The 27851-nt window shown below is 37.7% G+C and overlaps 1 pseudogene; it reads left to right on the forward strand.

The window, feature by feature from the left end:
- Positions 1 to 213: 213 nt before the first annotated feature.
- Positions 214 to 21172, forward strand: LOC131546775 (NACHT, LRR and PYD domains-containing protein 3-like; annotated as a pseudogene).
- Positions 21173 to 27851: the final 6679 nt, after the last annotated feature.

Consider the following 27851-nt stretch of genomic DNA (forward strand, 5'->3'; position numbering starts at 1 on the left):
ACGTCGTAAGTCACATGATAACTTATTGAAATGAAGTACCTACTCATTGAGTATGCGATTTCGAATGCAGTCAGAGTCTCTTGCGACATACAGCGAAAGAATCGCTGGCAGTGTGAACGGGGAAGTGTTCATCATTGCTTTCCACTCCAACAAATAAAAGTGAAAGTAAATGTTCAGAGTTGATGTTTCTCCATTTAAACAGCCAGAATCGATTCTATACGGAATATCAGTGTTTCATAGGAACCTTAATCAAAACTAAACCATGATTTTACATGTAGCTGCTTCATAGAAATAAGGTGAGTGCTGATGCTCAGCTTTACAGTGACTTCTGCATTCAGATTTTCTCTGAAGGATGTATATTTTGTTGTTTTAATATTTTCTTTTGCGAGCAGATGAAACATGGTTTGATTGGTGTTTGGTGTTGTCTGTGGTTTATTCGATCATTTGTTAACACACGACTAACATTGTGTATCTGAGTGAACCGCGTCTCATGATCTGTTTCTCTCAGGATCCGTTCAGATGAATTATTGTGTTTGTTTGTCATTTCTATTCAGAGTCAGTGCTGGAGATCAGATTCTGTTTCATCATGGATCACACACAAACATCCACAGATGAAGAGTTTTCTCCAGGATGCAGGTACTTTCAATAAACACTGTATTACATCACCTTGAATGATGGTAGAGGGGAGTCTCTATTGTGTTCTTGTGTCTGGAGGATTATAAGTTAAAATGAAGATATTATTTTAAAAAATGTCAAAAGGCCTCCTTGTGGAGTGTTTTTGATGAAAAATACTAAAAGAAAATGATTATCATTATAAAGGATTAAATCCGTTTTTTTATAGTTCAGTTCATCAGAAGAGATCAGAAGCAGAGTCCAGCTGTGTGTCTCTGAGGAGTGACGCGTCTATGGATCAGCCAATAGAGTTTAAGAGTAGAGATACAAAGACTGATCTCAGGTACGTTTTTATGTTTAGTGCTGGGCAACGATTAATTGCATCCAAAATAAAAGTTTTTGTTTACATAATATATGTGTGTGGACTGTGTATATTTATTATGTCTATATAAACAAAGCCATGTATATATTTAAGAAAAATATGCTATGTTTATATATTAAATATAATTATATATAATATAAATTATACGGATATAAATATATACATGTAAATAAATGTAAATATTTTCAAAATCTAGACTGTATGTGTGTGTATTTATGTATGCATAACATAAATACACATACATATTACACACATATATTATGTACACACAAACTTTTATTTTGGATGCAGTTAATCGCAATTAATCGTTGTCCAGCACTAATAGCCTGTCATTTTATATTATCAACATAGTGTTATCTTTATTTTTAAATATCTTTATCTGATATTTTAACATAGTGTTACACAGATAGATGCATTTGTGAAAGCACTCTTCTATTTAACATCTTTTGTAATAAAATATTGTGAATGAAATGTTCTTTAAAGTGATTGTTTAAATAATATATGAGTATGCACTTTGTTGAATATGGTAAAGGATTCACTTTATTCTCTCTCTGTTATAGTTCAGTTCAGCAGAAGAGATCAGAAGCAGAGTCCAGCTGTGTGTCTCTGAGGAGTGAAGCGTCTGTGAATCAGCCATTAGATTATAAGAGTGAAGATACAAAGAATGATCTGAGGTCTAATATTTCTGTAAAATATTATTTGATTATGATACAGAATACATGAAAGACACTGTGCTCATTAGCTGATTTAATAATACAGTATTTTAATTTTACAGGCATGAAGTCCTCAACACGTTTAGATCAAATCTGATGAAGAAGTTTGGTCGTCTGTATGAGGGAACAGCGACGCAGGGAAACCCAACACTCCTGAATGAGATCTACACAGAGCTCTACATCACAGAGAGTGAGAGTGGAGAGATCAGTAATGAGCATGAGGTGAGACAGATTGAGACACAATCCAGGAGAGCAGCAACAGAGGACACAGCCATCAAATGCAATGACATCTTTAGACCTTTACCTGGACAAGACAAAGCCATCAGAACTGTGCTGACAAAGGGAGTCGCTGGCATTGGAAAAACAGTCTCTGTGCAGAAGTTGATCCTGGACTGGGCTGAAGGGAAAGAGAATCAGGACGTCCAGCTCATATTTCCACTGCCTTTCAGAGAAATCTGATGAAGGACAAAACACTCAGTCTTTCAGATCTTCTTCATGTCTTTTCCCCTGAAACTAAAGAAATGGAAATATCCAGTGATGAATATAAAGTGTTGTTCATCTTTGATGGTCTGGATGAGTGTCATCTGTCTCTGAACTTTAAGAGTAAAGTGAAGCTGTGTAATATATCTGAATCAGCCTCAGTGGACGTGCTGCTGATGAACCTGATTGTGGGGAATCTGCTTCCCTCTGCTCTCATCTGGATCACCTCCAGACCAGCAGCAGCTGATCTCATCCCCTCTGAGTGTGTCCATCGAGTGACAGAGGTACGAGGCTTCAATGAGCCACAGAAGCAGGAATACTTCAGGAAGAGAATCAGTGATCAGAGTCTGGCCGATACAATCATCTCACACCTGAAGTCATCAAGGAGCCTCTACATCATGTGCCACATCCCAGTGTTCTGCTGGATCTCAGCCGCTGTTCTGGAGAAGATGTTGAGTCCAGCAGAGAGTGGAGAGATTCCCAAGACTCTCACTCAAATGTACACACGCTTCCTGATCCTTCAGACCAACATCAAACATGAGAAGGACTATGAGAAGAAGGTGACAGATGAAGACATGATCCTCAAACTGGGGAAAGTGGCTTTTCAGCAGCTTGTGAAAGGCAACCTGATCTTCTATGAGGAAGACCTGAGAGAGTGTGGCATTGATGTGACAGAAGCAACAGTGTACTCAGGATTGTGCACTCAGATCTTCAGAGAGGAGTTGGGCTTGTATCAGGGGAAAGTCTTCTGCTTTGTTCATCTGAGCATTCAGGAACATCTAGCAGCTCTATATGTGCACCTCTCCTGGACAAACAACAACAGAAATGTGATTGACCAGAGTTTGTGGTCTAAAGTGAAGGACTGGTTTAAACATGTTTCATTATCTGAGCTGCATCAGAGAGCTGTGGATGAGGCTCTACAGAGTAAAAATGGACATCTGGATCTCTTCCTGCGGTTCCTTCTGGGTTTGTCAGTAAAGTCTCATCAGATTCTCCTACAACAAATAATGACACTGAAAAGAAGCAGCTCTGACAGCAATGAGAAAACAGTTGAGTACATCAAGAAGAAGATCAGGACCATTGACTCTCCAGAGAAATCCATCAATCTGTTCCACTGTCTGAATGAACTGGGTGATCGTTCACTAGTGGAGGAAATACAACAGTATCTGAAATATGGAAGAATAAAGGAAGCCAAACTCTCTTCATCTCAGTGGTCAGCTGTAGTTTTTGTGTTGTTGACATCAGAAGAGGAACTGAATGTGTTTCGTCTTGATACATTTGTTGAAGGAAAGAATGAGGCTGAAAATATGGAAGTTCTTCAGAAGCTGCTGCCTGTGATTAAAGAATCCAGATCAGTTCTGTAAGTATCACTGAGAACAATCACTTCACTGTTAAAACATTAAGAAAATCAAAGTTAAAAGCTCATAAATCTTCAGTGCTGCAGATGTTGTCCAGAGTTTAGTGGTCAGTATTTTGAAGTGTTTTATATCAAATCAGTGACACTTTTAGATTCAGAGACAGAGAAGTGGCAGATGAATAAATAATTTGGGTTTGTCAATAATTAAAAATGTCTTTACAAAAAAGTAATTTAAGTAATTGTAATTTTTAAAGGGGTCATGAACTGCCTCTGTTTATTATTTTGTACTGTTCTCTGAGGTCCACTTATAATGTTGTCAAGATTTTTACATAAAAAAAAATAATTATGTGTGATTAAACAGATTTGTATGAATGTCTGCATAAAAAAGAGAATTTGGTTAAAAATACTGACAGTGCAATAAAGAAATATGACTTATTTTTATTGAATGAGGCTTTAAATGATTTATGATCATGTTTTTTTTTGTTCTTTGTCATTTTTAAATCTGTCCAATGATGCGTCGCATTGTAGCGTGATCACATAAGGGGATTTATATATGTAATTTGGTGTTCTTTAAAAGTTAGAATGCTTTATTGTTGTATGCTTTTATTTCTCCCCTATGTATTTCTGTGTTGGAGCCTTAATCTGTGATGGGGAGAGGTGATGACGGGAGATGATGTGAGGCAGTCTAGAAGTAAGGGTGGTTACACGGGAATAGAGGGAGGGAGGAGGATATAATAAGGAAAAAAGCGCGTGTGGAAAAAAGTTAGGTGGTGGTGCATTTGATGATTGAAAATTCCTTCCGACTCTTCTGGAATGGCGAGGGGTTCTGCTGTCTCGTTGGGGAATATATATTTCGCTTGGATTTCTCGCTGTGGAGGACTTTGAACAGTTGGACAAAAATAAGTTATTTGGGGGAAGGACTCTGAATGCCGGTGAGGCTGATCTTTTATTCACGCCACGCTCTGGACTGTTGACACATACACAAACAACTAAAATACACAACTACGATTTTCAATGTTGTTGGAATTATTGTTTGTATCTGAAGGTGGTTAATGTTGTTTGGCTGTGTTATTGAAATATTACCTTGTAGATACACTGTGGGCTTAATGATGTTGCCTTGGTTGTTGTGGGTTATTTATAAATATGGCTTGAGTGAGACTGATGTTCCCTTTTGTTTAATGTACCACCACTATAATATTTAGTCGAGTGTTACAGCATATTGATTTGTACTTTCTCTTTATTAATGTATTCACAGCTAAACTGATCTGATCTGAGAGTGAAGAGTGTGTCATTGTTCTCTACAGGTTGAGTGATTGTGGCGTCACAGATGAAGGTTGTGCTGCTCTGGCTTCAGCTCTGAGATCAAACCCCTCACACCTGAGACACCTGGATCTGTCTCGGAATAAACTCGGAGAATCAGTGAATCTGCTCTCTGATGTACTACAGGATCCTGACTGTAAACTGGAGAAACTGTGGTAAGATTATATATGACACACTGTAAAATATGTGTGAAGTGAAAAACAAATCGCCCAAAAAATTAGGTATTGTTTGTGAATGGAATACTTACTACTGATTGGATGAGACAACTGTCAATCAAGATACAGAGATACAGAAAGTAAAACATTGTGTGGCTTTGTTTCTTGTACATGTGTGGACTTCTGTCTTCATGTTAAACCTTTAAATGGATTGTCTGTTTACACTAAGTGCTAATAGCTCGTCTTGTTAGCAAAGGCTTGACTGTTAGCAGACAAAATTACTAAAGAAACCAGTCAGATAAGTGAGAGAGTAAGAACAGTGCGCTTTTGAGGCGACCAACCCGAGTACAAATCTGCATTTCTTCTCATTTATTCCATTGTATATTAGCTCAGAGAGGTATTTATATTAAAGAAAACATAACAAAAAAAATTAAAAACATGGAAATAAAATGTCTAACATAACATGTATATAATTAAAGTTATTTGTGGTGTCGTCACGTTGATCAGATGTTCTGGTGAATCAAACACATGCAGCTCATATTGTTCTCAAACTCAAAAGCGTGAGTCTCTTCCTGCAGCTTCAAGAACAGCTTTACTGATCAGCAGCTTCAGTGTGATTAGGAGCAGGTGTAGCGGTGGCTTTAGGAATACACACAAGTAACCACACTATAAGACAGCATCTGTTTATAATGAAGATAATCATATAAAGAATATGTTATTACGTACTGTTTTGTAAAACACTGCAATACATTGAGGTGTAAGTACTATCTGCCACAATTTACACTAAGTATAAATAATATCTCACAGTGTAGCTGATCTCATGTTTTGATATCCTTGGGTTACACACACACACACACACACACACACACACACCACTCCATACATATTAATACAGATCAAAATAACAGTATAAAGCTCAGCTGTGTAATGAATAGTGTGATCAAACTGATTTTTATGAATGTCTACATAAGACAGACAATTTGGTTAAAAATACTGACAGAGCAATAAATAAATGTTATTTATATTTTTAGAATGAGAATTTAAATGATCTATGATCAGGTTTTTTTTTTTTTTTTTTACTCTTTTGACGTTTTATATCTCAATCCAATGATCCATCAAACATGCTGATTTGTGTTTGTACTTTATTAATGATTCACAGCTAAACTGATCTGATCTGAGAGTGAAGAGTGTGTCATTGTTCTCTACAGGTTGAGTGATTGTGGCGTCACAGATGAAGGTTGTGCTGCTCTGGCTTCAGCTCTGAGATCAAACCCTCACACCTGAGACACCTGGATCTGTCTGGGAATAAACTCGGAAAATCAGTGAATCTGCTCTCTGATGTACTACAGGATCCTGACTGTAAACTGGAGATACTGTGGTAAGATTATATATGACACACTGTAAAGTATTTGTGAAGTGAAAAACAAATCACCCAAAAAAGTCTGAAAACACAATGACAAGTCAGATAAAATGTAAAAATTAGGTATTGTTTATTAATGGAATACTTACTACTGATTGGATGAGACAACTGTCAATCAAGATACAGAAAGTAAAACATTGTGTGAGTTTGTTTCTTGTACATTTGCGGACTTCTGTGTTCATGTTAAACTAGTTTTTGCATTAGCAAAACCTTTAAATGTATTGTCTGTTTACACTAAGTGCTAATAGCTCGTCTTGTTAGCAAAGGCTTGACTGTTAGCAGACAAAATTACTAAAGAAACCAGTCAGATAAGTGTGAGAGTAAGGACAGTGCACTTTTGAGGAGACCAACCCGAGTACAAATCTGCATTTCTTCTCATTTATTCCATTGTATATTAGCTCAGAGAGGTGTTTATATTAAAGAAAACTAGGGCTGTAGCTATCGATTATTTTAGTAATCGAGTATTCTACAGATTATTCCATTTGATTAATTGAGTAATTGGATAAGGCATAATTTCTTTATTAAAGAGCAATACTAGATATACAAGAGATAATAAGATAGGTCTCTTAAAATAAACAACAAATTTATTTCCTTTTTAGAAAAATAAATATTTGTACTGCTGAAATTGCATACATTAATTACTGTTAACATTAAACCCATTTAATGCATTTAATTGTCGAATTACTTTCAAAATGCAAATACACACACACACACACACACACACACATATGTGTATATATATATATATATATATATATATATATATATATATATGTGTGTAGCCCCTTACCAAGTTACCGCTGGACTGATAAGGGCCTGATAAGTGATCCTTTGTAGGGGTCGACCGATTATCGGCCTGGCCGATATCAAGCATTTTTATGATTATCGGTATCGGTCATTTTCAAAACCGATGTGCCGATAAAATTAATTTAATTTTGAAACGCGGTATTTGGCTCTGATGCAGCCTGTCAGAACTCACCACTCTGTGGCCTCGAGCAGTCTCCGCCCACCGCGCATCTGATTGGTTGGGAGTCACGAGTCCGACCAATCAATGTGGAAGACTAAGGTACTCTCACACTGAAAGCGCTTGCTACAGTTTCAGTGATCATCACGCATCAGTTGTCTCTCAAAGGCAGCAGTAGAGCAGACATTGCTCAAGTTGCAATAAATCACAATCCACTACACTGAAGTTACAAAACACCTCAATATTATCTATTTATGCGATACGCGATGGGAAAACGCAGGCGGAATCTCGGAATCCAGTCATATAAAGGGAATTTACTGTATAACGCGGAGTCACGGAGTTCGTCAAAGTTTGGATGAACTAATCAAAAGTAGGTCAGTACACTTAAATCGACTCGCGCTATGGACTAGTATCTGTAAATATTAAGCTGCAAAAAGACTTATTTAAATATTAATTCTGCATGTTCTGCGCGTCTCTGTATATGTGAATGGCACAGACGCGCGGTTTTGATTATACACACACACACACACACACACACACTGAAGTGCGCGACGCTCGCGGTGTTTTCAGCATCTGCCGTCTCACTAAATGAGAACTGCTCTGAGAGTTGCTTCATGAGCATTTGACCGTTTCATTTGAGTAAAACGATCGTCATATATACATAGGCTATACAGAAACTTAAGAGGTCCTCATGGCAACCCGTCAAAATAAAAGTTCGGTTTATCTACTAATACTACAACAACAACAACAACAACTTTTGTTTAAAAGAATAATCACACAATACGCTATTTGTTCCATGTTTTAATTTTAATGGTAAACCCATTTGTTTGCCAAAAAATTTAGTTTTACACTCATTTGATTAAAGGATAACTGAAATTAATGTTTTATGGCTTCATTTGCACTGCACTGTAAATTAAAACTACTCAATTACTGTCACACAGGCCAAGATTAGGACAACATAAATTGTGACATTTCAATAGGCTATTGAACCCAGTGTGCCTATAACAGGCTATTAGTGTTATAGTTTAATTAAAATAGTTGCAGTCTTCTTCACAATTTCTATAATGGATCTATGAAGACAATTAAATTATTTACACTTATTATATTATAATTATGAGAGGTTATGCTATTACACATACATTTCTAACATGTAAATTATTGAAGCCAAATACTTGCATTTCCCCAAGCTGTTTAGCTATAGTACAGTGTTCATAGGCTTAATCATGAAGCATGCAGTGGCCCCACTTTTAACTCTCTTTATATTACCCTTATTGTTGATGGATGCATGGAGGATGACAAGAGTAAGAAGTGCAATCAGCACCAGGGAAGGCAGTTTTTGTCAGGGCCCTTGTTATTCTTAATTTTGACATTAATTTAAATTTTTACATCAGACATAATATATCGGTTAAAAATATCGGTTATCGGTCCACTTGGTCCGTAATAATCAGTATCGGCATCGGCCCTGAAAAACACATATCGGTCGACCCCTAATCCTTTGTCTAGCTGCCTGATGGAAATGTATCACTAACTGATTTCTTGTGGACTTATGCTTCTTCCTGTACTCACTATACAATTCAATCAAGAAAATGGAACACAACACACTACACAATTAAGTGAGTGATTTCAAAGATGTATTGAAACAAATTAACGTAGGTAAATGATATGACTGCTGCAGATGTAGGGTTTTAACAATAAATGAATTCAAAACAAAAAGAGAGAAATACAAACAAAATATACACCAATAAATGGATTATTAATGCAACCTGTTGTCTGTCTGTTATGCTTTTAACTGAAACAAAATTCTTTCTCTTCAACACTCACTTTCAATAATTGTTCTCTAATTTACCCTTTTTCCTGTCTTACACTTCAAATTCTCTCACCAACTGAAATTTACCTGTCCACGTGACGTGAACGATTTTCTATAGCGTCAGCTTATAACACTTTAAACTAATACTAACACCTGTGATCTTCTGCGCACAAACTTTAACAAACCTAACTTTAACAGTATCAATCAGCTCAGATGAGAAAAATCACAGTGGAATACTATTTTTAGACGGGTCTGATTAACGAATATGTGGATCCACACTCACTCTCACTCACACACACACACACACACACCGTCCCACTGAAACCCACCCCGTTGCAGGCCTGATTCGATGTTTGCGATCGTTGTGGCCAGTAAAACAAAGGCCTCTTCGCTCAGCCGAGCAAACAAACTGAAGTAGGGCTGCAACAAACTATTATTTTGATAATCGATTAATCTAACGATTATTAGATCGACTAATCGTCGATTATCCTGTTACCGATCCAGTGTGACGCCCGCGGGACACAGGGGGGGGTTAGGGGTTAAGTCGTCAAATACAAAAACTAAAAAAATAAAAAAGGTGAACATGTCATATATCTTTAGAAAGCTGAGATTCTTGTGATTCGAACGATATATAGCATTTTAAGGTACAATCAACACAGCAGGTACAAGCAGTGTCTTTGTCAGACCACCAACAACCGGAAGTACAATAACAAAACTGAAGGAACTCACCTATGAAGCCTCCTCATAGTCCACTGATCAATAACATTCCAACAAAAACGGTGTTGTTACACGGTAAAGGGTCCAGACTATCCAACCGAGTGCAATATTTAGTCCATAACACATGTATATGTTGATAAACATCCATGGAATGTAGTAGTATCATTTCAAACTATCCGACAGAGCAATCAAATCTTCTGTGTATTCTGTAATATTGCGTCTCTTCTCATGTAAACAAACGGAATATTTTGAACTCAAAATGGCCACGGGGCTCTGACCTTTTGAATGACACCTTATTTGAACCAATAGACGCAGTTTAGAGGGGTCAACATGCAGCGATAGCCAAAGAGCGTCCAGTATGGGAGATGGTGCCGCCCTCACTTTGATGGACAATAGACCGATCCAATTGCATTAGAATCTGAAAATGACTGTCGTATGTGATAGCCAATGAGCTTCTGAACAGATTGATATGTGGCTTTAGGGGGTCGGTTCAGGCTAGCAAGGGCTAATCTTCGAGCGTACAAACTAGCTTGACCAACCCGTCTCCGTGCGCTCTTGTGCGCTCCGGTGCGCTCACGGCTAAAAGATGTTTACAGGTGAAAAACGGCTAAGATAATGACAAAAACTAACTTTTTGCACTAATAAGTTGTTGAACAATGTGCAGAGATGACATTTTTGACGAAGAGAGCGATGTTTGATGTAGGCTTGGGCGGTAATACGGTAATATGGTATACCGCGGGATCTAAAAATAGCAACGGTATCAGTTTCAATACCGTTATACCGTCATAAAAAACAATGCACTTATATAGGAGACGAGGATATATATTAAATATAATTTATTTAATGCCTAAAATGCGTATGCTTGGTTGTCATCACGTGACAGCGTGGAGGAGAAAGAGAGAGGGGAAAGATGGCGGTCGCGCACCAAGTGACCTGGTCTCGAAAAAGAACACAACTTCTGCAGTTTGGCAGTATTTCGGGTTTCGACCGAACGAGAAGGGAGAGGGGGTAAATACGGACGAGGCAATTTGCAAATTGTGCAACAAAAAGGTGACCGCGAGAGATGGAAATACCTCGAACCTAAGGTCGCATATACGAAACCAGCATCCACTCACACTGCTGCGAGGATGGACCCGAGTTCACTCAGTGCAACCAACATGATCTCACAGAATTCCGTGTAATGTTCACGGACTTAATTAACCTCAGAATCTGTGGTGGCATCACGGAATCGCCGAAAATTCCATGATGGGCTCACAGAAAAAATTCCGTGATGGACTCACAGAAGTGATACCAATGTAAGTCAGTGACAGGCATCAGCCGTGCTCCACGCACGGAAACCCTTAGCATCAACATGCCGACGCGATACTGGGAAATTTATCGTCATCATTATTGTTCAGAACTGGGTAGGTTTAGGGTAGGGGTGGGGTCAGGTACTCCGGTGAAAGTATAACTGCATCGGAGTCACTCTTTTTACGTGGTCCGATGCAGCGCTGGTGTTGAACCAGTGAATCCGTGCATGGACCACGGCTGATGCCTTCTGTGAGCCCAGCACGGAATTTTCGGCGATTCCGTGATGCCACCACAGATTCGAGTTAATTAAGTCCGTGAACATTACACGAATTCTGTGAGATCAGGTTGGTGCAACAGTTTCAACGCCTCGATGCAGGACCAACAACATCTAGGTCCACCGACAGCCGCTTTGCAATACTTTTTATAATATGGATGTTTATGTTAATTTAATTCTGTTTGACTGTTGTATTTGCACTTTTTTCTAAACTGCTATTTGTTGCTAATAAAAGTTGTTAATATTGTTGTGCATGTTATTGTTTCAGTATTAGTGTTTGGTATTCAGTTTCTGAACGGTTTAGGCACAAGCCAACAGTTTGGTGGCACTGTCTGAGCCTTATGTCATAATTTTTTCATTATTCACGGTAATACCGTATACCGAGGTAAAATAGGGAGGAGGTTTGACGGTATCAAAATTTGGAAACCGCCCAAGCCTAGTTTGATGACATTTTTGACGAAGAGAGCGATGTGTCGTCCATTGAAGCGGAGATGTTGTTTTGGATGGAGACGATGGTAAATAAGTATTTTATTATATTATATAATTGTATTTATATATATTTTACATATAATTATGTATCTTATACATATTTTACAGTATATATGGAGGTATGTGAGGTGTTCCTGCTAGCTTCTGTCCTGTTTGTGCTTGTGTTCGTGTGTGTGTGTGTGTGTGTGTGTATTTGTGTTTTGAGGTGTTCCTGCCAACTTCTGGTGTGTGTGTGTGTTTTGATGTATTCCTGCTAACTTCTGTTGTGTGTTGTTGTTTTTTATATCACAGACAATCATCTGACATTGAATTGAATGAAGTCTGGGAGCCAGTCAGCAAAAAGCCATATACTGAGGGACATGATGACAGCAACTCTGGAAAAATTGTAAACTAAACACTATAATCAGAATCAGAAGAGCTTTGTTACAAGTTTGTCCTGATGACAGGAGCTTCCAGTGCAGAAGAAAGTGCAGACATAGTGCAGACATGCTTGATAGTGCAGACATACATAGGAATAACACAGTAGGGATGGAATATAACACCAATATAAGAAAAAACAAACAAATTAGATGATGTACTAGGTACAGAAATAGAAGAATAGGGGAAAAAATGTAATTAGATTAGAATTTAGTAATAGATATGTTATTTACAAGTGTACGAAATTTGGATTCTGTGTATAAATGTCACTATAATGTGTTTATGCTTCAGTTACTATGTGTCAGCAATTATTGGATGAGAAATTGAATAGCTCTAAGTGTAACCTTTCATTAGAGCCCAAAACTATGACTGTACATTAAAGCATTCAAGAATTACAGCCTTTTTTGTGTCATTGGTTGCAAAGGGTCATTTGGAGTCTCCAAGTGTCCTTTTTTGAGAAGCGCCTAGACATAAACTTAGATAAACATGTGTAAAACACTAATTTTCTAAGATATTGTTATCAAATTTGATATTTAGCTTGGTAAGGCTTTATACTGTGACCCCATTGTATTTTCCAGCTCATACCTCCCAGCTACAGTTATCTGCAGGCTTCTATTTACAAAGAAAAATGTAGGCGGAATTTTTTCTCTTTTTATTGTATTCAAAGTGCTATTACTCAATACCAGTAAGACTTACAGTGATGTTGAGAAACAAACCTCAGAGTGTCACCTTTCAAAAGAGACCAAAACCATGCATATAATCCAAATGGTTCAATTACAGCATGCAATTTAATTTGGGTATGTCTTTTTTAGGCGTTTTAGGCGAATTTTACAGGATTTCTAAGGGGTTATTTCACTGGTTAGTCAGTAAACTTTGATGATTCAGCTTTTGCAATTAGTTAAAATAATAAGTTATACATATTCTAACATAAAGGTCAATTCAGCTTTAGAAAAGCATATTATGTAATTACAATTATTATACAATTAATTGGTAACACTTTACAATAAGGTTCATTGGTTAACATGAACTAAGAATGAACAATACTTCTACAGCATTTATTAATCTTGGTTAATGTTAATTTCAGCATTTACTAATGCATTATTAAAATCACAAGATGTGTTTTAACATTGGTAAATGCACTGTGAACTAACATGAACAAATGATGAATAACTGTATTTTTATTAACCAACATTAGCAAAGATTAATACATGAATTTAATAAATGTGGTGTTCATTCATGTTAATTAATACATTACAATAAGGTATCATTTGTTAACATTAGTTAGTGTTACCAATTCATTATACAAATAGATGTATTTGGCACACAAAATGAGACACTCTCTCACCATTTAATTAGCTACATGGAAAAGTAACACATCATTCTGCTTAACATCTCCTTTTGTAAGTGATAAGAATCAAAATAAAGGTAAGTGATGAGATGCTTTGGATAAACTATTTTATTCAAAACATAATGTCTTAAAATAGCCTACCGTATAGGGTTATGATAATTATTTCTGTAAAACAAACTATCACTTTAATTAAATATTTTTTCCCCACTAATAAAAACATTTTATCATTAGCTAGCTCCACACTGGAGAGCTGCTTTATTTCAGAAAATCAAGTTGTAATTCTAACTGAAAGCGACACTGACTCTGGGTTTTCATGTTTAATACCATAAGGCTGCTTGATTTAAGGCCATCTATTGCATAAAGTACTATATGAATAAACGTGATGTGACCGGACTTTACTGGAGTACTGAACTGCAGAGCTCATGCAAACATCCACATCGTTGTAATCAGATGCATTTCTAACTGCTGCTTTCACACCGCTGTCAGTTTTTGTTGTGTTTATTTTGTTACTGAGAGGAAAGCGTGCAATATATATTTACATATTCATCAAACGCCGCTCAGGTGCGGGTGTGTCTTCTTTTCTTGAATTGCATCCAGGAGGGATGAATTACATTCTTGCGCTACAGTGCCACACTGGTCGAACCGCAGCATTGCAGGCTCTTGCATTAGGTCACGTGAGATCAAACGATTACTCAACAACAAAAATATTTGTCGTAAATTTTTTGTTGTCGATAATGTCGTCTAATCGTTTCATCCCTAAACTGAAGTCTGTGTTACCTCCACGATCCGATGTGAGCAAATTTGTTGTGTAGGTGCAAGCTGATTATCGATAGAAACAATAAAAGATTGTATGGCCTAAAATCCAGAGTTTCTCCGATCGACATCATGCGTCACTCTCTTCGCTCATTCCCTCTATAAAGGCACGAGCAGTACCTCTATGTGGACAAAATGCGGACTGTACTTCGGAAACTTTTAGGTTGTATGGCCTAAAACCCGGTTTCTGGCTTTTACTGTGAGATAATCGCTGGAAACGTTAAAGGGGTGGTTTACTGCTTTTTTTCTTTGCTTGATTGTGTTTATGGGGTGCAATATAACATGTCTTCGTGTTTCGTTTGTTAAAAAAACCCTTATTTTTCATATATTTCACCTTTATTGTAAGCCGCTTTCTCCTCTGTCATTTGAACGACCGGTTGACTTCCTGATTCTCTGAAACCACTCCCTCAGAAACAGGCGATGGGCTCAGATTGGTTAGTTGGGCCGGTGTGTTGTGATTGGCTAAACTGCGTACTGCACATTGTCCGGAAACTTCACGCCCATTACCTTTACGGGCGACGGTTGCATGTGCTCCGGTCAAATGTAAATAATGGTGTCAATATTGCCGTATCAGTTTGAGCCAGAATCAGACCCAGAAAGCGGTAATGAAGAGAGTCGAGCAGAACTTCTGCAAGCACGGCTCTTACAAAACGTTTCTGAATGGAAGTTTGCTGTTGTGATTGCATATCATTTTTTGAAGTTTGTACACGTTTGTCTTATGCACACAAAATAGCATCGAACTAACTGGCTACTATAACCAAACCGTGTTGGCTTGTGTTTACGTTCTTGAGCAAATCGAAAAATGACGTCATAAAGTATACATGGAAAATACATTTACAAAATTAGTACATAATTACAAATTCGGGTCCAAAATGTTTGTACGCGTTTGTCATAGACACACGAAATAGCATTTAACTAACTGGCAACTAAAGCCAGCGTTGGCATTTGTTTACGTCCTTGATAAAAGTAAAACATTACGTCTGAAATTATACATGCAAATACATTTAAAATTATGAAATCTGTGGTCCAACAACTGCTGCCTCTGGTTTTAAAGTTGTTTTAAAGTTGTAACTGCTCCAAGTTTCTGTGTGAATCCGGCATTGAACTCGTGTAGATTCTGGAAGCTGTCTTCCGTAAAATGCGCAGCACAGAGAGCTAAATTAGGATTGTAATTGTCAGGAACATAATCAAACATCAATTTTAACCATTGTTGACGAACTAAAGCATCCGTAGGAAGCCCGAACACAGAAGACCTGACAGCTGGGTGAAAATAACACCGTTTCGACGGCATGGCTACAACTCTCCACTATAACTCTTCCTCTTCGACAAAGCCGCAGAACATGGCCTTGCCCCCTCTTTTGCATGTTCCGGAGGGAGGGGTTTGATGGGTTTTTTACGTATGCAACCCGGGAAGTATCTCATTGTAGTCCCGTATGAGTCGTTTTTGTAGGCATTAAACTTCCTGATTTTTAAAAGACGATATCTCCGCTTACGTTGAACTTTCAGCGCAGCAACTTTGCAGATACTGTTCATGCACCAACAGCAACATTAAACACTATTTAAAATGAAAAAGTGAAATCGCAGTAAACCACCCCTTTAAGGATTTTATGGCCTAAAATCCTGCTTCTCTTGTGTCTCTCCTCCTCTGACCCCCAATCTTCCTTCTTCTTTTTCTAAGTCCCGCTCCCTCTCCTTCATGATTGGAGGAATGAACTTAGATACTCTAATTTATCCAAGGTGATCTCAGCAACACACAAACTTGCTGTTAAGCACGTTCGACCAAGTGCATTTCAACCGAGCTCCCTGTGTAAGCGAGTCTCTTAAAGCAACAACACATATTACAAAATACATACATTCACCCACTAACACAGAAAAAAAATGTTTTCTAGTAACAGGGTTACATACAGTGGGTACGGAAAGTATTCAGACCCCTTTAAATGTTTCACTCTTTGTTATATTGCAGCCATTTGCTAAAATCATTTAAGTTTTTAAATGACTTAAACTCAATTGAGCATCTCTGGAGAGACCTAAAAATGGCTGTCCACCAACGTTTACCATCCAACCTGACAGAACTGGAGAGGATCTGCAAGGAGGAATGGCAGAGGATCCCCAAATCCAGGTGTGAAAAACTTGTTGCATCTTTCCCAAAAAGACTCATGGCTGTATTAGAGCAAAAGGGTGCTTCTACTAAATACTGAGCAAAGGGTCTGAATACTTAGGACCATGTGATATTACAGTTTTTCTTTTTTAATAAATCTGCAAAAATGTCAACAATTCTGTGTTTTTCTGTCAATATGGGGTGCTGTGTGTTCATTAATGAGGAAAAAAAATGAACTTAAATGATTTTAGCAAATGGCTGCAATATAACAAAGAGTGAACAATTTAAGGGGGTCTGAATACTTTCCGTACCCTCTGTATATGTGTGTGTGTATATATATATATAAAAATAAAATAAAATAAATAAATATAAAAATCAATTTCACATTACTTTAAAAAAGGTACAAACTAAAACTAAGGCATAAATCAAAATAATACCTAAATATTGCATTTATGTCGTGCAACTTAACTTTCAAGTTTGATCCTAACTAAAGCTCAGCATGACACAAGCCTTTACTGTCTTCTTGGAAGGCTTTGTGGCTTTTGTGAGAGGCTTTAATCAGTGGACAGGACGGTAACTTGGAACAAGAACAAGAGACACACAATTTCTAAACACATTTTTGTGCAACATGAAATTAGAGTTATTTGGAGAATAAACCCTCTTAAATGTCTCTCTACGTGTGTGTGTGTGTGTGTGTGTGTGTGTGTGTGTGTGTGTGAGTGTGTGTGTGTGTGTGCGCGCGCGTTTTTGTGAAAAGTCAGGACGATGTGTATAACGACAAAGGTATGACAGGTATTACAAGGTGAAGGTGACATCTCAGGACACTGACCCATGTCCCCACTTTTCAAAACGCTTATAAATCACACAGAGTGAGGTTTTTTTGGGGAAAGTTGAAATGCACAGTCTCCTGTAAGGGGTAGGTTTAGGTGTAGGGTTGGTGTAGGGCAATAGCACATACAGTAAGTACACTATAAAAACCATTACGCCTATGGGATGTCCCCACTTTTCACAAAAACGAACGTGTGTGTCTGTGTCTGTGTGTGTGTGTGTGTGTGTTTGTGTGTGTGTGTGTGTGTGTGAGCGTGTGTGTGTGCGTGTGTGTGTGTGTGTGTGAAACTTGTTTTTGATATCCTTCATATTCTGTGTGCTGGTCAGTTCTCAGCAGTGATAGAAATTAATCTGTTCCAATAAGTTTAAATAGATTTTTACATTTTATGGGCATTTTTACCTTTTATAAAGCCTTTTTTTTTTTCTAAAAGTGTGCATCATGAGTCAAATTCTTAAATTTAATCAGTTAATTAGAATAATAAGACATTTGGGCTGTTACCAAACAAATGATATCAGTATCAACAAAATTCATCTTTGCAATGCAGAGGAAACACAGAAGCTGCGTCTGAAGAGGTGTTTAGATGGAGACCTATTTACACACTATTAATTCAGCTCAGAGGGACACGAATGCATTTAACCTGCAGTTACAAATGCATAAATAATATTGTTATTTTAAACATAAAACATTGAATACTGATATTTACAATTATTTTAAAAATGAAAAGATACTTTAAATGTGAATTTAAAACCGCCAGCAGGTGGCAGCAAGTCACTGTTAATAAGAGATTCATTGTGATTGAACCGAATCATTTAAACGATTGATTCATTCAGGAACGAAATACTGTCATGTTGCTCAGAGACACGAAACTGTGCTGTGACTGTGTTTGGGATTATTTCTTGTTGCCAAAATAGAGCAAAAACAGGCAATATAGTGTCTAAAACATTATTATCTTAATATTAACTTCCTGTTTATTGAACTGTTGCATAAAATCAGTATCACATTTATAATCATGCTGATTTTTAGAGGTGAAAACTGGCACTCTTCGTGTGATATTAACTAACTTTCTTTCTGTGGTATTTTTATGCATAACTGTGTGTGTGTGTGTGTGTGTGTGTCTGTGTGTCTCAGAGAGAGAGAATAAGACGATCAACATGAATGGCGCTTAGACTTTCACAAAACACAGCTAACTTAGGGACATCATAACTAGCAACCATATTGATTTACGGTTTTAAATGTCCCTGCGTGCCAATCACAGCTGCCAACTCTCGTGAGACAAATAAGCAACAGCAGCTTCAAAAACAAGCCCAATATTTTTTTGATGATTTATTATCATCAATATTATTTATCAATTATTTATTACCAATAAATGAACCTGCAACATATTAAACTGAAACCACTCTTTTATCTGAAAAGCAAAAGCAGAAGCTATTTTACAAAAATTACTCCATCAAAGGGGAGCTGTAGCATTAACTGCGAGCAGACAGTGTTAATCAATGCACTGGAGAATACGGCGAACATAAATAAAGAAACGAAGTTGCTTGTCAGATTTCTCTAACAAGCAGCCATATTTTTTTAAATAAGCCCAAAGAACTGCAACCCGTGACTAGGGATCTTTTTCAAGCAACTTTACGAAAAAAGAAGCCCAAAGTCGCATATAATACATGGACTTGGCAACTGTGGTGCCAATGTGCATACTATCCACCCTATCTGCCCTAAATAGTATTGAACATGACTAATATCAGTGCGTCAGTAATAACGGTCCGTGGAGAAACACAGTGATCTGTGTGTAGTTACAGTAAATGGACTAAACGAAGCCTCGAGATGATTTTTTTTGTAATCGAGTTACTCAAGGAATCGTTTCAGCCCTAAAGAAAACATAAGAAAATATTATAAAATATCTAATATGTATATAATTAAAGTTATTTGTGGTGTCGTCACGTTGATCAGATGTTCTGGTGAATCAAACACATGCAGCTCATATTGTTCTCAAACTCAAAAGCGTGAGTCTCTTCCTGCAGCTTCAAGAACAGCTTTACTGATCAGCAGCTTCAGTGTGATTAGGAGCAGGTGTAGCGGGGGCTTTAGGAATACACACAAGTAACCACACTATAAGACAGCATCTGTTTATAATGAAGAGAATCATATAAAGAATATGTTATTACGTACTGTTTTGTAAATCACTGCAATACATTGAGATGCAAGTACTATCTGCCACAATTTACACTAAGTATAAATAATATCTCACAGTGTAGCTGATCTCAGGTTTTGCTTTGCTTCTTTGGGTTACACACACACACACGTTTGTTTTTGTGAAAAGTGGGGACATCCCATAGGCGTAATGGTTTTTATACTGTACTTACTGTATGTGCTATTGCCCTACACCAACCCTACACCTAAACCTACCCCTTACAGGAGACTGTGCATTTCAACTTTCCCCAAAAAAAACCTCACTCTGTGTGATTTATAAGCGTTTTGAAAAGTGGGGACATGGGTCAATGTCCTGAAAAGTCACCTTCACCTTGTAATACCTGTCATACCTTTGTCATTATACACATCTATGTCCTGACTTTTCACAAAAGCGCACACACACACACACACACACACACACACACACACACTCACATATTAATATAGATCAAAGTAACAGTGTAAAGCTCAGCTGTGTAATGAATAGTGTGATTAAACAGATTTGTATGAATATCTACATGAAACAGACTATTTGGTTAAAAATACTGACAGTGCAATAAAGAAATATTACTTATTTTTATTGAATGAGGCTTTAAATGATTTATGATCATGTTTTTTTGTTCTTTGTCATTTTAAATCTCAGTCCAATGATGCGTCACACATTGATTTGTTCTTTCTCTTTATTAATGTATTCACAGCTGAACTGATCTGATCTGAGAGTGAAGAGTGTGTCATTGCTCTCTACAGGTTGAATAATTGTGGCGTCACAGATGAAGGTTGTGCTGCTCTGGCTTCAGCTCTGAGATCAAACCCCTCACACCTGAGAGAACTGTATCTGTCTGAGAATAAACTCGGAGAATCAGGAGTGAAGTTACTCTCTGATCTTAAAGATGATCCACATTATAAACTGGAGACATTATACTATTGTGAGTTTATTATTATTTAAATCTTTTAAAATGGCCAAAGGTGAGTAACAGGCCTCATATGTGTGTAATTGGAGAATATAAGATAATAATTCAGCTTCAGTTTAGTCCCAGTACATTAAACTGTTTAATTCTGTGATCTATGAATATATGAATATTTTCATCTCTTCCAGTGTCTCTGTGTGTAAATGATAAAGAGAGAGTTGTTGATCATTCACTGTTATTAATCTATGATCAGTTGTTCATTCATATCTCTGGCTGTAATATGAATATACTGTGTTTTTCTGAAGTGGACCTGCTGATGTGATGTGACAGCAGTAATGTCTCATACTCATATGTGACTGTCTGTGTGTTTTATTGTAGGACTCTCAGTATTTAGACGTCAGTCCAGTTTCCTCAGGATCAGCTGATGGTGAATAAGGAGCCGCTACAGAGACATCACAGTCACACAATCAACAGAGACTGAAGACACAGAGACACACAGCATCACAGAAAGTTAAAACACAGGGCTTATATGTGTGCAATGAATCAAGCAGCGTCAGAATCTGGAGCAGGATCTAATTGATGATAGCTGCGTTGTAACCACTGGTGTCAAAAGTATTCACATTCATTACTCAGGTAGAAGTATAGGTACTAGGGTTTAAAAAGACTTCTGTAGAAGTTGAAGTATCAACTCAAGCTTTTTATTCAAGTAAAAGTGTAAAAGTACTGGTTTCAAAACTACTTAAAGGAACACTCCACTTTTTTTGGAAATAGGCTCATTCTCCAACTCCCCCAGAGTTAATAAGTTGAGTTTTACCGTTTTGAATCCATTCAGCCGATCTCGGGTCTGGCGATAGCACTTTTAGCATAACAGCATAGATCATTGAATCCGATTAGACCAGTAGCATCGCGTTCAAAAATGACCAAAGAGTTTTGACAGTTTTCCTATTTAAAACTTGACTCTTCTGTAGTTATATCGTGTACTAAGACCAATGGAAAATGAAAAGTTGCGATTTTCTAGGCTGATTTGGCTTGGAACTATACTCTCATTCCGGTAATAATCAAGGAACTTTGCTGCCGTACCATGGCGCAGCAGGCGCAGTGATACGCAGCGCCTGAAAGCAGTCCCCAGCTATATTATAACCAGTTACCTGGCTGGGGACTGCTTTCAGGCGCTGCGTATCACTGCGCCTGCCGCGCCATGGTACGGCAGCAAAGTTCCTGATTATTACGCCGGAATGAGAGTATAGTTCCTAATCATATCAGCCTAGAAAATCGCAACTTTTCATTTTCCGCCGGTCTTAGTACACGATATAACTACAGAAGAGTCAAGTTTTAAATAGGAAAACTGTCGAAACTCTTGGTCATTTTTGAACGCGATGCTACTGGTCTAATAGGATTCAATGATCTATGCTGTTATGCTAAAAGTGCTATCGCCAGACCCGAGATCGGCTGAATGGATTCCAAAACGGTAAAACTCAACTTATTAACTCTGGGGAGTTGGAGAATGAGCCTATTTCCAAAAAAAGTGGAGTGTTCCTTTAAGTAGTTTTGAAACCAGTACTTTATTTCAGTAATTCAACTCAAATTGTGAAACTCGTGTATTAAATAAATTCAGTGCACACAGACTGAAGTAGTTTAAGTCTTTGGTTCTTTTAATTGTGATTTTGGCTCACATTTAACAAAAACCCACCAATTCACTATCTCAACAAATTAGAATATGGTGACATGCCAATCAGCTAATCAACTCAAAACACCTGCAAAGGTTTCCTGAGCCTTCAAAATGGTCTCTCAGTTTGGTTCACTAGGCTACACAATCATGGGGAAGACTGCTGATCTGACAGTTGTCCAGAAGACAATCATTGACCCCCTTCACAAGGAGGGTAAGCCACAAACATTCATTGCCAAAGAAGCTGGCTGTTCACAGAGTGCTGTATCCAAGCATGTTAACAGAAAGTTGAGTGGAAGGAAAAAGTGTGGAAGAAAAAGATGCACAACCAACCGAGAGAACCGCAGCCTTATGAGGATCGGCAAGCAAAATTGATTCAAGAATTTGGGTGAACTTCACAAGGAATGGACTGAGGCTGGGGTCAAGGCATCAAGAGCCACCACACACAGACGTGTCAAGGAATTTGGCTACAGTTGTCGTATTCCTCTTGTTAAGCTACTCCTGAACCACAGACGTCAGAAGCGTCTTACCTGGGCTAAGGAGAAGAAGAACTGGACTGTTGCCCAGTGGTCCAAAGTCCTCTTTTCAGATGAGAGCAAGTTTTGTATTTAATTTGGAAACCAAGGTCCTAGAGTCTGGAGGAAGGGTGGAGAAGCTCATAGCCCAAGTTGCTTGAAGTCCAGTGTTAAGTTTCCACAGTCTGTGATGATTTGGGGTGCAGTGTCTTCTGCTGGTGTTGGTCCATTGTGTTTTTTGAAAACCAAAGTCACTGCATCCGTTTACCAAGAAATTTTGGAGCACTTCGTGCTTCCTTCTGCTGACCAGCTTTTTAAAGATGCTGATTTCATTTTCCAGCCGGATTTGGCACCTGCCCACACTGCCAAAAGCACCAAAAGTTGGTTAAATGACCATGGTGTTGGTTTGCTTGACTGGCCAGCAAACTCACCAGACCTGAACCCCATAGAGAATCCATGGTATTGTCAAGAGGAAAATGAGAAACAAGAGACCAAAAAATGCAGATGAGCTGAAGGCAACTGTCAAAGAAGCCTGGGCTTCCATACCACCTCAGCAGTGCCACAAACTGATCACCTCCATGCCACGCCGAATTGAGGCAATAATTAAAGCAAAAGGAGCCCCTACCAAGTATTGAGTACATATACAGTAAATGAGCATACTTTCCAGAAGGCCAACAATTCACAAAATGTTTTTTTATTGGTCTTATGAAGTATTCTAATTTGTTGAGAATTTGTGAAAGCCTGTAGTTGAACACCCTGTGTCTACTGGGAAGGGTGTTTCCGGGGAAGGGTCTCATCATGTCTCTGCGGAGAGGGAAGGCTTCATCTGCCACAAAGACGTGAGGCTGGGGACCTAGGTGCTCTGCTCCTGGCAGAAGTGTGTCCTCGGGTAAGCCAAGGGTGCCACGGCGAAGAGCCTCACCAAAGGGACTATTAGCCAGAGTCCCACCATCACTGGTCTTCCCATAACTGCCAACATCTATGATGTGAAAGCAGCATTTGGCATCTACAACTGCTAAAAGGACAATAGAGAATGTCCCTTTATAGTTGTAGAATAGTGATCCAGAGTTGTTGGGTGCCTGGATCACTACATGCTTTCCATCAATAGATCCTACACAGTTTGGGAAATTCCAGTGATGGTGGAACTCTGCTGCAATGTCCCGCCAGTCTTATGTGGTTTGAACAGGCATGTAGTCCTCCACCAGGCATTCCCAAATGGCCTTCGAAACTTCTTGCACAATACTAGCTACAGTGCTGTGCCCAACCCGGTAGCAGGAGCTGCGGCTGGATGAAGTCCGGTTCCAGCAGTACTTTTTTTTTTACTTACAGCTCCCCTTTGAAGCTCTTGTGTTTTCCTGCTTTTCCATCTCTCCAACCCTATTCTGCTCACTGATGATTGGAGACGAGTTTTGTTCCTACTTTTGTTGCAGTTTGCTAATTTTTGTAAAATAGCTTCTGTTTTTGCTTTTCAGATAAAAGAGTGGTTTCAGTTTAATATGTTGCAGGCTCATTTATTGGTAATAAATAATTGATAAAAAATAATATTGATGATAATAAATCATCAAAAAAATATTGGGCTTGTTTTGGGCTTGTTTTTGAAGCTGCAGTTGCTTATTTGTCTCGCGAGAGTTGGCAACTGTGGTTGCCAGCCACAAGCGACAAGCAGCGAAAAAATCGCAGGCGGTGTGAACGGGGCTTAAATGTTAATAAATTAGGTGTATCAGCAATCATAAATTAAAGAAGACATTTAGAAATATATTTTACCTAGGTGACTAGGATCACTCAGTCGCTTTGTGTAAAACTCAAAAGCAGTTACGGGGTTTTTAACCAGTGAACGTGTGCAAATGAGCCGCGGTCTCATGGAAATGCGTATAAATAGTACGCCCAAATAAAATGAAAACTCATGGTATTGATACGCAAAAATGGACTTTGGCGTTCATATAATACGCAGTTTTCACATGCATATGATACGAAATTTGTTGTCGTGCATGATACGCAGTTTTCGCGTACATATGATACGCATCTACCTACAATCCTAATCCTACCCATCGCGCAGCATATACACGCCAAAGTCTATTTTTGCGTATCAGTACCACGAGTTTTTATTTTTATTTGGCGTACTATTTATACGCACTTTCATGAGATCGGGTTGGCAAATGCGCATTTTGTCCGTCATTCCCAGCAAACAATGACCTGGCGGTCCACCAGCGTTTTTTGGGCGGCACAAATTCAGCGGCTTAATACGGTCGGACCACCGTCGGCACACCATCGGTGAGCCGATCAATCTAAAAACTCTGTCTGTGTTTTTTGGGTGGCACGCCACCAGCTGTTTGCCGCGGCTGGGCCTCCGTCGGTGCACCAGTGGCAAGCGGAGGGTCTGTCCTGTTCTGCTGAGCTCTTACATGACATCTTTGTATTATAAATTATATATATATATTACATTTATGTATTGCATTACATTTTTACAGTTAAAAGGAATCTGAAGCACTGAATAAAAATAGTGAGAGTTCTAATTATTAACAAAAGTTTAGTATAAAAACTGCAAGCACATTTTTAAATGAAATAAATAGTTTGAATGATCGTAAAAACAATACAAAATCTAATAAAAAAATAGCAAAAAAAATAAATAAATAAATAAAAGTGCTAATTTGTCCCACTATCACGTGCGGGTTGCAGTTTACACCTATGTATGAATGGGTCATATAACTACAAAACGATTAAAATTCAAAATTAAATAAATTTTGTTGTTGTTGTTGTTTATGTTCTATATAAAGTATATTTAAATGGTGCGTAACTGTGACATGTTTTGAGCGCGCTCTGAGTATTCAAACGCTGCAGGGAGGGAGTTACCATGGAAACGGGGCGGCAACTCTCAAACTGACAGTTGCAACACTGCGTCTCTCGCTGCTGTTTTCACCGTCTTCAGGTGAGTTTAGTCCCTAAAATCACACAAATATTACATAAAACTGTTCCTGACACTTTTCTTTCTTGTAATTGATACGCTTCTGTTGAATATTTACTTCATAAAGACGGTTTAGTGTCTTCGAAAAAGTCCGTTAGCATCTCAACTGTTTTCAGACGATGTATGCTAACTCTGTATATTGAGCTCTGATTTATCAAAGTTTTGACTTCATCACATATTTATGTGTAGTTGGAAGATTTTAATAGCTTTGTAAAGGTTTTGTCAATGGGTTATTGGAATTAGATGAATTTATTTAGCCTAAAATATGTGCTGTAACTTCACTGTTAATCGGTGACGTCACTTAAAGGAGCATGTATTAGCTGAATCTAGTTAAAACGTGATTTGATATTTAATGGCAAACAATTATTGATAAAAATTGTTCTGTGGTTTCAGGAGTAACACTTCTACAACAGAAGAAGCTCCAAGATATCTAAATGTCTGAAGGAAGCTGCTGACAGAGATAGAAACACAGGTAAGGTGCGTGAGAAAGCTCATTAAATCACTTCATATATGCAAATATGTAGTGAAAAATGCATATCACCATGCATCGTTTACAATTCTTTATTAAAGTTATTTTAAGAAGGTTTCCAAACATCAGTGAGTGATGTTAAAATGTATTTTATTTCTGCGATCAAAGATGAATTTTCAGCGTCATTACTCTTCAGTTTTACATGATGATTATTCAGAAATCATTCTAATATGCTGATTTGCTGCTCAGGAAATATTCCTGATCCGTATTTTGTTTTGTGTTTTGTTTGTATTATTCAGGATTCCTTAATTAACAAAGTTTAAAATGAACAGTGTTTATTTGAAACAAAAATATTTACTTTCACTTCTCATCAATTTAATGCATCCTTGCTGAATAAAAATGAATTTATTAAAAAACCTCACTGACTGTAAACTTTAGAACAGTATTGTACAATACCATTTAAAGGTCTGGAGTCGATTTAACAATGAATCCTGAAAAAAAAAAAAAAAGTTTATCAGCACATCTTTTTTATATATTTTTAATAATCAGAAATGTTTCTTGAGCAGCAAATCAGATTTATTTTTGAAGGATCATGTGACACTGAAGACTGGAGTAATGATGTTAAATTCAGCTTTGATCACAGCAATACATTACAATTTTAACATGTTCAAATAATAAAAAAAAACTGTTCTCTTGAATTGTAATATCATTTCACAATGTTATTGTTTTAACTGTTTTTTGAGTTGTGAGTATAAGAGACTTCTTTCAAAGATGTAAAAATCCTACTGACCCCAGACTTTTTAACAGTTGTGTAGCGGGTACAGGGCTGCTGCATCAGCTGACAGTTAAGTGTTCCCCAGCAACCTGTGGAATGGTGTAATAAAGACAGGACAAAATGTGCGTGTGATCAGCTCTCGTCTTGCTGGGTTATGACCAGCAACCCAACAGACGCCTTGCAACACACTGCACTCTCACAGCGCCCTCTATCGGTCTAGTGGAACCACCATTCCCTTTAATGCATTTACACATGCAGAAGCAACATTAGTGTCATCAATTGTGAAGAACCAACAATTGGGGGCGTCACAGTTGTGTAAATTAGTTATGATGTTCCTCCCACTTCAATAATACTGCGGCATATGTACAGTACATTGTAAAAAATCCAATTAACAAAATGTTGAAAGGGCAAAAATATTTGGTTACACTTTATTTCGATAGTCCACTTTAGACATTCTACTAACTATAAGTAACTTTGTAACTACGTGTCAACTAATTCTCATTAATTTGCAACTAACTCTCAGTAGGGTAGGTTTAGGGTTAGTAGAATAAGTTGACATATACTTGCAAAGTTTCTCATAGTCAGTATGCTGTATGTTGTGGACCCATCAAAATAAAGTGTTAGAAGATATTAAGCAGACAGTCTACTAATACTCTATGGACTGCTAGTTGACGTGTAGTTGCAAAGTTTCTTACTGTTAGTAGAATGTCTAAAGTGGACTATCGAAATAAAGTGTTACCAGATATTTAAGTTGAACTCTTTTTATTGCTTGTGCTTAGTTGAGAAGACATATTAAGTCTGCACAAATATATTTAAAAAAATATTAAATGAATGGTTATTTTCAAATCCAATCAACAATCAGAATGCTAAATGTTGACTAAACT

The sequence above is a fragment of the Onychostoma macrolepis genome, chromosome 09, assembly GCF_012432095.1.
Source record: "Onychostoma macrolepis isolate SWU-2019 chromosome 09, ASM1243209v1, whole genome shotgun sequence".
NCBI lineage: Eukaryota > Metazoa > Chordata > Actinopteri > Cypriniformes > Cyprinidae > Onychostoma > Onychostoma macrolepis.